General features: G+C 45.6%; 1 protein-coding gene across 4 annotated transcripts in view; it reads right to left on the bottom strand.

The window, feature by feature from the left end:
* Hhat (hedgehog acyltransferase) overlaps positions 1-201 on the bottom strand; it is a 214,032-nt gene extending 213,831 nt beyond the window's left edge. For all 4 annotated transcript variants that reach the window (XR_007212567.1, XM_048357276.1, XM_048357273.1 and 1 more), the window contains exon 1: positions 147-201. The gene's annotated coding sequence lies outside the window, so the exon portion shown is untranslated. The remainder of the gene's footprint in view (positions 1-146) is intronic.
* Positions 202-9,707: the final 9,506 nt, after the last annotated feature.

Raw genomic sequence — 9,707 nt, forward strand, 5'->3', positions numbered from 1 at the left:
GGGCTGGGGTGGGGCGCGAAAGCTGCGTGGCTTTCCTTGGATTTAGTTCCTCTTTTCCATCCGAGTAAAGTGAAGCCGGGACACTCAGCACCTAGCCAACCCCACCCCCACCCCCGCCAGGACCCCAGCGGCCATCAGCTACCAACCTCCGGGCTGCCCCGGGCGGCGCCACGACTCCCCAGCACCCCTCGGTCAGCACTTCCGAGTCCTCGGCGCGCGGGCCTGGGCGCTCACCGCCCTTCGGAGCGGCCCCCCCCCCCCCCGCGCGCGCCCCCGCCGCCGTGCCCCGCGCGCCCCCGCCGCCCTGCGCGCCCCCCGCCCTGCGCGCGCGCGCGCGCCCCCTCGCGCCCCCTCCCGCCGCCGTGCCCCGCGCGCGCCCCCTCCCGCCCGCCCAGCGCGTGAACGAATAAAAAGTGCAGGGTTATCCAAATGCTCCTCCCGGAGGCTGAGATCTGAGCATCCATTTGGAGCCGTCCCTCCCCCACCCCCACCCCCACCCCCAGCAGACAAATCCGAAAAGCTCTTGTCTTCAATTAACCTGCAAAGAGCCAGAACTGGGGACGTGGCTCAAGTGGTAGAGTACCAGCCACGAGAAAAAGAAACACACACACACAAAAAAAGAATTTCAGATAAACAGTCATATACCGTTTATCCAAGACCCAAACTTAACCGGGCTGGAGAGGGAGGAGAGGGAAGCAGCCCAGGGAGGATTTCCTTCCCTCTCCTCAATGCACCTTGCCTGGGGTACCTGCCTTGGAGTCAGGCGTCTGGGACACACCCGACTTCCCGGGCCTGGGGCCAGATCTAAACAGAGCTGCTGGGGCTGACAGTTTGAGCAAAGCTAGGGAGAATCCTACCTGGAGGTGGGAAGCAAACCAGGAATGCTGCGAATTGAACAAAATTGATGATAATTGAGATTGAAAAGAAGGAATCAATTTGCGCTTCAATCTGTGTGTCTTTAAAAGCAAAAAAAAAATATATCAAAATGAATATGCAAATGTCAGTCATTAACCACCAGCCACACTTTATAGCCTTCTTTTAATTGTAAGTCATTAATCTGGTGTCTCAATTGGATGTGTTTTCTTTCTCATCCTTTCAGTTCCTGAGATCTGAATGGCCCAGCAAGAATGGCCTCCTGTCCCAGCAGGCGGCCAGATGCTGGCCACACTCTCCTGGCTATGGACTGATGCTTAGAGGGGATTAACTAGGCCAAACTCTTCAATTCCGTCCTGATTCAACCATAGAAATCCTATTCATTCAACAGAGATACAAATGGCTATGAAGACATAAAGGCTGCATTTCTAATGTTAAGATTGCACATCCAGAGCCATTCTGTAGGACTCAAGGACCTTTGTAAGCCTTACCACCTGGCACAAGCTCTTGTCTGCCCCACCTACAGGGGCATTGTCCCTGGTATTGTGGGGAGTTTTCCTAATCAAAACTGAGCTAGCGTTCACCCAGATCCAAGGAACCCACCAAATGTGCACAAAATAACTAGCAAATAATATGCACAATTATAATAAACTATAGTTCAAACTACCCATAAGTTACTGTTGAAAACGGACTCATAAGTTTAAATGAATGCAGAGTACAATTTGGTGTCATCTCCTCCTTTTCTCTGGCCACCCAGGCAAAATGAATCCCTGCCCAGCTGCTCACTGTTCTATCAGTTATCGTGTTGTGTGCTACTCTCTCCTGTGTTCTATAGTTCTCTGAACTTCTCTTATCTAGTCACGTATTATGTATGCCATTATTGGCTACCTACAGGGCAATACATTAGAAGACTGTAAAATAAAGTTAATGAGTGTTAGGCACTGGTGGCTCACGCCTGTAATCCTAGCTAATCAAGAGGCTGAGAGCTGAGGATTGCAGTTCAAAGCCAGCCCAGGCAGGAAAGTCTGTAAGATACTTATCTCCAATTAACTACCAGAAAACCAGCAGTGGTGCTGAGGATCAAAGTGGTAGAATGAGTGCTAGCCTTGAGCGAAAGAGCACAGGAACAGTACCCAGGTCCTGAGTTCAAGCCCCATGACTGACAGGAAAAGAAAGAGAGTCCCATAGACTTTGCTGCCCAGACTGGCTTTGAACCACAATCCTCAGATCTCACCCTTGCAAGTAGCTACATTTATGGACATGAGCTACCAGCATACAACTTAGTTTCCTTTTTAATCACATGGGAATAGCATGTCCTAAGAGTAACCGAAATAATGGGAGCTGCTAAGTAGTGAATATACATTGCTTTGAAATTTTAACTAAGGTCTTCTTTCTCTGTGGTTCCTTAAACCGTCTGCCTATTGTGTTATCACAGTCTATTCTCATTGTTCCCAGACACAGTAGATAAGACTGAGAACTTAAAAATCTGTTGAATGTCTAAATGGATTTATTTTAAACTCGTAGCAGAGACAACAGCTTGAAAGACAAGACTTTTCGTTTCTTCCCCGTGCTGTGCATTTTGAGACAACACAAAACAAGTGTGCACTCTTTCCCCTCATTTTTGGCCTGGTGCCGTCCCCCTGAACCAAGTTAACCACTCTTAAGACAATGGTTTCTAAACAGGGGCTGAAACCTACTCTAAGGTCATAAAGTGGAGTTATTAGAGAAAAGTATCAGTCTGTTGCAAGGTGTTTATAAACATTACTTCACGGAGCTGCCGCTTGCTTGAGCTGTAGGTATGTACTGTGATGGAAAGAAATGTGCTTCCTTTTCATGTTTTTTCTTTTGAGTGGTATCAGAGTTTGAATTCAGAACCGTGCACTTACCATGTAGGTGCTCTACCACTTGAGCCATACCCTCAACCCTTTATTGCTTTAATTATTTTTCAGAATAGGTTCTAACATTTTCCCCTGGAGGCAGCCTCACACAGTGATTCTCATATTCACACCTTCTGGATATGGAAATTATAAATGCACATCACTAGGCCCGGCTTGTTTTTCTAGCTAGCGTTTTTCACATGCTGGCCTTGAACTACATACCACCTTCCTAATCTCTGTCTCCCAAGTTAGCTAGATTGCGGGCATGAGCTATGATGCCTATCCTGAAAAATATGTTTTCTACTGTGGTCACAGCCAAGCAAATTTATGCAGACTATGGACTCAATGGCAGAGGATAGGTGTCACCATAGCCCTTGGGTGAATTTCTATACCTGAGGCTATTGGAAGAGCCAGACAGTCATGGCCTCCAGTGATTGCACAGAGCCCTGAGGCACCTTAGCAGGTGAGGGAAAGATCTCTGTGGCCAAAAACCCTGAAGGAGCTGAAGCCTGGACAGTTAGGATGGGGGCGTAGAGAGGTGATGACGGAAACAAGGAAGTCAGGAGTTAATGATGTCCCAGGAAAACGACTGAGTGAGAGAAGCCAGCCACTAGTGGAAGCTGGTGTGGACAGGATGTCCCTACGGGGTAGGTTAAAATGTCACAATCCTTTTTCCCTACTAACTCCCCATGAACACACACACACACACACACACACACACACACACACATACACACACACACCCCACATAGCCTCTGCCGCCACAGAAAACCAAAGAATATTGAGAAACAAGGAGAAGGAAACTCCTGATTAGCCACTCCTAACAAAAGATCACTTGAAAAATAGATTTATCTTGAAGTAGGGAAAGCAAACAGCCAAGTAGACATTGCGGGTTCAGGATCTGAGGTCAGGTCTAAGAAAATAAAGAGACAGCCTTGTGTGCCAGGCTGTGACTGTAGAACACATCAATGCTGACATATTATTAATAAGGCCTTTGGAGCTGGCAGCTGGAAGCTCACAGGCAATCTCCAAAAGAGCCATTTCCATGGAATGGTTAGGACCCAAGCCAGCTGGGAAGGAGGTCAGGATGGAGGGGTCAGAGGGAATTGCTCTGTGGAGACATTGGCGAGGAGGACAGGCATAGATGTGGTATAGACGGAGCACTTAAGGGCAAGTTATATTTGTTTTGAATGTGCAAATTTGGGAATAGACAGGCAGAATTTGTAAGCACGTGAGAAGGGATCCTACAGAGCTATCTTTTAGTAAAAGCAGAAGCCAATGTGCCTTGAAAATGTGTGTATATGTGTGTGTGTATTTGTGTGTGTGTGCCCAAAGTAGGCCTTGAACTCAGGGCCTGGTCTCTGTCTCTTAGCTTTTTTCTCTCAAGACTGATGTTCTACCAGCTTGAGCCACAGCTCCACTTCTGGCTTTCTGGTGGTTAATTGGAGATAAGAGTCTCAGGGGCTTTCCTGCCTGTGCTGGCTTTGAACCATGATCCTCAGATCTCAGCCCCCTGAGTAGCTATGATTACAGGTAGGATCTGTTTTTACTTACAGTGAAAATGAATCTGCTTAGCAAAGTAAGGGCACACTAAGGGAGCTTTCTCTGTGGGGTCTGCAGGATGAGTAGGGAGTGGGAGGGAAGATGGTCCCAAGATGTCTGTCAGTACCACCACAGGACCTGTGAGAATCAAGAATCCAGTGGGAAGGTCCCCAGTCCTTCCTTATTCATGATTACCTCCCAAATTCCTCTTCATTTCCACCCCACTGCCCAGAGTTGCCCTGATCTATCCCCTGACCGCTGCTGTCTTGGGATCAACTTTTTCTGTGTTTCCCACAATCCCTCCAGTTCTCTGACCCCAAGGGACTATTCTACGTGGTAACTCAAGTAGACAGATCAAAATCGAGGCGGCGGCTCTTGGCTACGAGGACCTCTTACATCCAGACTTTCCCAGGGAAACAAGGGTTGTCTGTCTCACTCTGGCACTTTCCCGGGCTCTCCCCCACCCTCCCACTGTCAAAGGCATCTCTGAGAAGGAGGCCATGACATCACTTCCTTTGGGGTTATCCAGCCTCACCCAAGCTGCCTTTGGCCACCGACTCCTGAGGAAGTGAGGTGGCCAGACAGATCTAGCCACACCCTATGTCACCTCCTTTTCCCCTGGCTCTCCTGGGGCACATCTCAGAGGCATTGAGGATGTGGACCATCTAACCTTGTCTACTGTTCCTTCCAAGAACTCCTTCAGAAGCGATGGGGCCTGCAGGGATGCAGAGCGACCACTAGGTGGCCTCCTGAGACCTTGTTTGTTACTGCAGGTGATGGCAGAGACCAGACCCTCCCGGACCAGCTGTGTTGTTGGGAAGGGAGCTCTCCAGTAGGCCTAACAGGGAGGCAAAGTTTAAGAGAAAGCAGGTGCTAAAATACCTCCATTTGTGAACCAGGTAAGTCAGAGGGGGTTGTCCTTAATGCTTGGAGAATGGAAGAAGCTCGAGAAAACAAGGAGCCGAATTCCCTCGATACTGCTAATTATTTTTAGCTCATCAGATAGTTATTTAGGAAAGAAAGTGAATCAGAAATGAGGATGTTGCAAGCGATCTCAACTCCTCCCAGAGCTGATTCATGTTCACTTTCATTCATAATCGGAAATGGGATGCCTGCTTGCCTACCTACCATGCGCTGGATCCAGAACCCAGTGCTGAGGGGGCAACTGTGAATGGCACACTCGAGACTCCAGCGCTTCGTGGAGCTGATGTGTTAGAATAATACTTACACTTTTTTTTTTTTTAAATCACAGGCAATTTCTCCAGTGTGGACAATTCTCTTCCTTTGCCCTGCCCTCATGTGTGGGGTAATAAGACCAAGCTAAGGCTCACATTTATAATCATCATGACTCAAGAGGCTGGGATCTGAGGGTCCTGGCTTGAAGCTAGCTTGGGCAAGAAAGTTCATGAGATTCTTTTCTCCAGTTAACCACCAAAAAAGCTGGAAGTAGAGTTGTGGCTCAAGTGAGAGAGTGCTAGCCCTGAGCAAAAAAATTAAAAATAAAAAAAAGGAAAGAGTACAAGCCCTGAGTTCAAACCCCAGTACCAGAACAACAAAAGATTCAGTTAACTCACCCAAATTAGCTAACACACAGACATTTCCTAGAGTACGGTTGTGTTGTCCTTTTCTCGTACACAATCGTTTTTAAATGATGTTGTGGAACTTACAAACCCTCTCTTCTGTTCCCATCACCTTCCTCTTCATCATCTGAGAGTCAGGACATATCATCTGTGATGTGGCTACTCCTGGAGCAGAAAGCTCCCTGGACACACTGACGATCAGATACTGAAATGCACAATTGGAAAATAAAAAGGAGAAGTGTTCCAAAATCCAGGAATCCAAGAAGTATGTGGGGGGAAAAAAAACACCTCAGCCTATAAAGGTGTGGCATTTCTAAGCGCTGCCAACTTTCTTTCTCCAGCCAAGCCAAACGACACAGTAGAAGCTAGCTTCCACCACAGGGACAGTGTCAATGGGGATGGTGGAGCCCGCGGCTGAGTCTGGGCTGTGTCTGATGAGGTCTGCAGTAGGGTGGGGTACACCTCGTACCACAAGCAGGCTCATGAGCACGTGTGAGACCTAGTTAGAGAAAGGTAGTTCTGCTCGTGCAGAGGCATAGAACACCAAACTGGAAGTCCCCTTGGGCCTATCGAATCCATTGTCTCAGCTGCAAAACTCAGGCATGCCAAGGAGAGGACATTGCACAAGACCCCAGAGTCAAAACAGACAACAGTGAGACTCCAGCCTGATATCTTCATGTCCAGTTTACAACCCCAGGCAATGTTACCTGCTTTAAAAAAAAAATTACAAAATTCTTCTTATTTGAATTTACTAGATTGTTTTCCCTTCTATGTTATGAGGTTAAGTGGCACTAACATCACCCTCACTGTAACCCAGAAAGAGACGGAGAACCTGTGACTGTGAGCTTCTTTGGGAAAAAAAAAAGTCTTTACAGATGTAATTAAGTTAAGGAGCTTGAGAAGAGATTATGCTTGGTTAGCTGGGTCCTAAATTCCATGCCATAAAAAGAGGAGAGAAGTGGAAAGAAGGGGAGAGGATAAGGAGGGAGGGGGTAGGAGGGGAGGAGAGGAGAGGAGAGGAGAGGAGAAAAAAGGGAAAGAAGGCAATATGAAGATACAGATCAAAGTGATATGTACACAAACCAACAACTAACCCTGTCAGCACTGTGCTTTTGAACTTCTGGCTTCCATAACTATGAGAAGCTAAGTTTCTGTTGTTTTATGTTATCAAATCTGTGGAGCTTTGTTTGGGGAGCCGCAGGAAACATACACACACGTGTTAGTTCTCAGTTTTCTTTTCCATCCCTCTCTTATCTTGGTGAGAATTCTTTTATCACAGTTATGGGAGGCTATTGCTACTGGCAGGAGAAAGTTTGCTCAGGGATGATCCTTCAAGCAGATTTCAAACTGTGGCACCCAGCCACTCAGTGAAAACAGCCTGGATAAATCCTTGGGATGGGCTCCTCCATGCCCTGAAGATGTCTTCAGTGGGTCAGTGGGAAGAGAACACAGCAAGCCTTCTCCCGCGGAGGGGTAGAGCGAGTTCTCCGTTGGCTTTGGTCTGGTAATGGGAGAGACTGGGACAGAAAAGGTCACGCTTTTATCACCCTGCTCTGTAAATGATTTGATGCTACAGATCATACTTCAACTCAGTTTAAAAATGGAAATGGAATGCTCAGTAATCTTATAAAGCAAATCTCTTGCATCTATGCAGTGCCTTCAAGAACATGTTTTTCCTCTTATGTGGCTATTGGCAAATATCTGGAGTGGGAAGCGGGACCATCCTTTCGGGAGGCTCTTGGTCTTTGTGTTTCTCCATGGTGCGGAAATAAAGACACAACTTTAATTTGTTCCCCAAAGGAAAGAACAATAACAAAAATAAAACCCACTCAAGATTAGTCAGAATTGCTGGAAGAGCCGGGAAATCGCTTTTGTGGTTTGTTTGTTTGTTGTTTGTTTTGCTTCATAGTTTTCCAAGAAATCTAGTCAACACGGTGGCTGCCCTTTGAGTAACACATTCATTTCAAGAGCCAATAATGCCTTAGGCTGAAAGTGTCTTATCCTGAGCACATTGCTCTACTTGAACTTAGGCACCCCCTCCCACCCTGCCCCAGAGCTGAACTCCAACCAGTGGCGTAAAGATTAGGGGAATATAGGGTATGAGTACCAAGAGAAAGTTGGGGGTGGAGGACAGAGAGGATGAAAGAAGTATATATAGAAGATAGATACATAGATAGACAGATAGATATATAGAATAGAGTTTTTTTTATTCCATGTACATGTGTGAAAATAAAACAATGAATCTTGTTGTCTTGTTGCGATTGGTTTGGAAAGGGAAGAGGAGATGAGGGAGAGTGAGGAGGGGTGAGACTGATCAAGGCATACTGTGTACGTATAGGGACTTGTCAAAGTAAAACTTCTTGCACAACTCTTTGATGTTCATAAGAAATTGATGCTTAGGAAGGAAAGATTGGAGAAGTAGCTCATAGAAAGTCTTGGGCCTTCTACCACCATTTAAACCACACACTCACCATTTCACCTATTTTACTTCCAGTAAGAAAGCCAGGCACCAGTGGCTCATGCCTGTAATCCTTCAGATTAGGTAGCCGAGATCTGAGGGTAAAGTTTCAAATCCAGTCTGGGCAGGAAAGTCCATGAGGCTCTTTATTCCAATAAAGTACCAAAAAGCCAGAAGTGGAGCTGTGGTTCAAGTAGAATGCTAGTTTTGAGCAAAAAGGTCAGAGACAGTGCCCAGACTCTGAGTTCAAACCCCAGGACTGGCAAAAAAAGGAAAAGAAAGGTTCCACAATTCACAAAAATGAGCTTGATGGGGGGGGGGGGGGCGGATCTTGAACAACTCTGCTTTTGGACTCCTTTGACTAAGACTTGAGATTGTACATAATATATTCTTACTGAATTACACATTTATTTATTCTTTGTAGAACCCGGCCAAAAGAGGATTTCAAGCTGCAATAACTTTTTATTAATGGATGAGACCACAGTAAGTGATTTATTTCCAAAATACATTGAAAACAATGAGGCAATTATAATAGTAAATTGTTGGAAATACTGTTTTATTTCTTTTGTGTACACCAGAAATGAACAAACACAAATCTTTATGTGGGACATTTATGTTGATTCTAACTATTGGAAATAAGCAAAATAGTGAGGGATGATGAGTACATTTGTTATTACCTATATTTCAAAGTTATGACTGATTATGTCAATCTGTTTAACAGTTGTCAACTAATTTTCCAAGCCAAAAATAATAATGATGGCCAACTCATAAATTGTTTCTGTTTGCATTTTGACTACAAGACAGATTATTGTTGGTTCAAAGAGGAGGAGATTAAAGCTCCATTAATAAATAAAAACCATCTGAATGTCGTTAACAGCTTTGCATGTCACTAGCCTAACACTTCATAACACACTGATCAACAAGTATTTGCCTCCAGGCAGAAAGTCTCAAGGAAAATAGCTTTGAAAATAGAAGTATACTCTGAGGCATAACTGAAGACTTTACTGATTGTTTTCATGGATGGCGAGTTGATGTCCATTCAAAAGAACCAAACCCATTGGTATGTATCTGCGTCTGAGCAGTTGCACTCGGGCCAGAGCTTTCTTTTCAGAGGGTATCAAGGCTAGCCAGATCAACCCAGCCAGGTCAACACATTTGAAAATCCACATTATCAAACCTCCTGTGACTTGAGCTAAGCATCTGAGGAAAGAAAAAAAAAAAAGCTTCTAGAATGTTCTTGAGGATTTTGCTTTGAAGTCTTTGATAGGTAAGGTTCTGGGAAAGCCTCCTCAGTTGACAAGTAGGCTTTATTTTCTTTAGCACTGGTCAAGGCCATCAGGAACTATTCCAAAGCAGGGGTTCACATTGCCTAGAATT

This window comes from Perognathus longimembris, chromosome 11 (assembly GCF_023159225.1).
Source record: "Perognathus longimembris pacificus isolate PPM17 chromosome 11, ASM2315922v1, whole genome shotgun sequence".
NCBI lineage: Eukaryota > Metazoa > Chordata > Mammalia > Rodentia > Heteromyidae > Perognathus > Perognathus longimembris.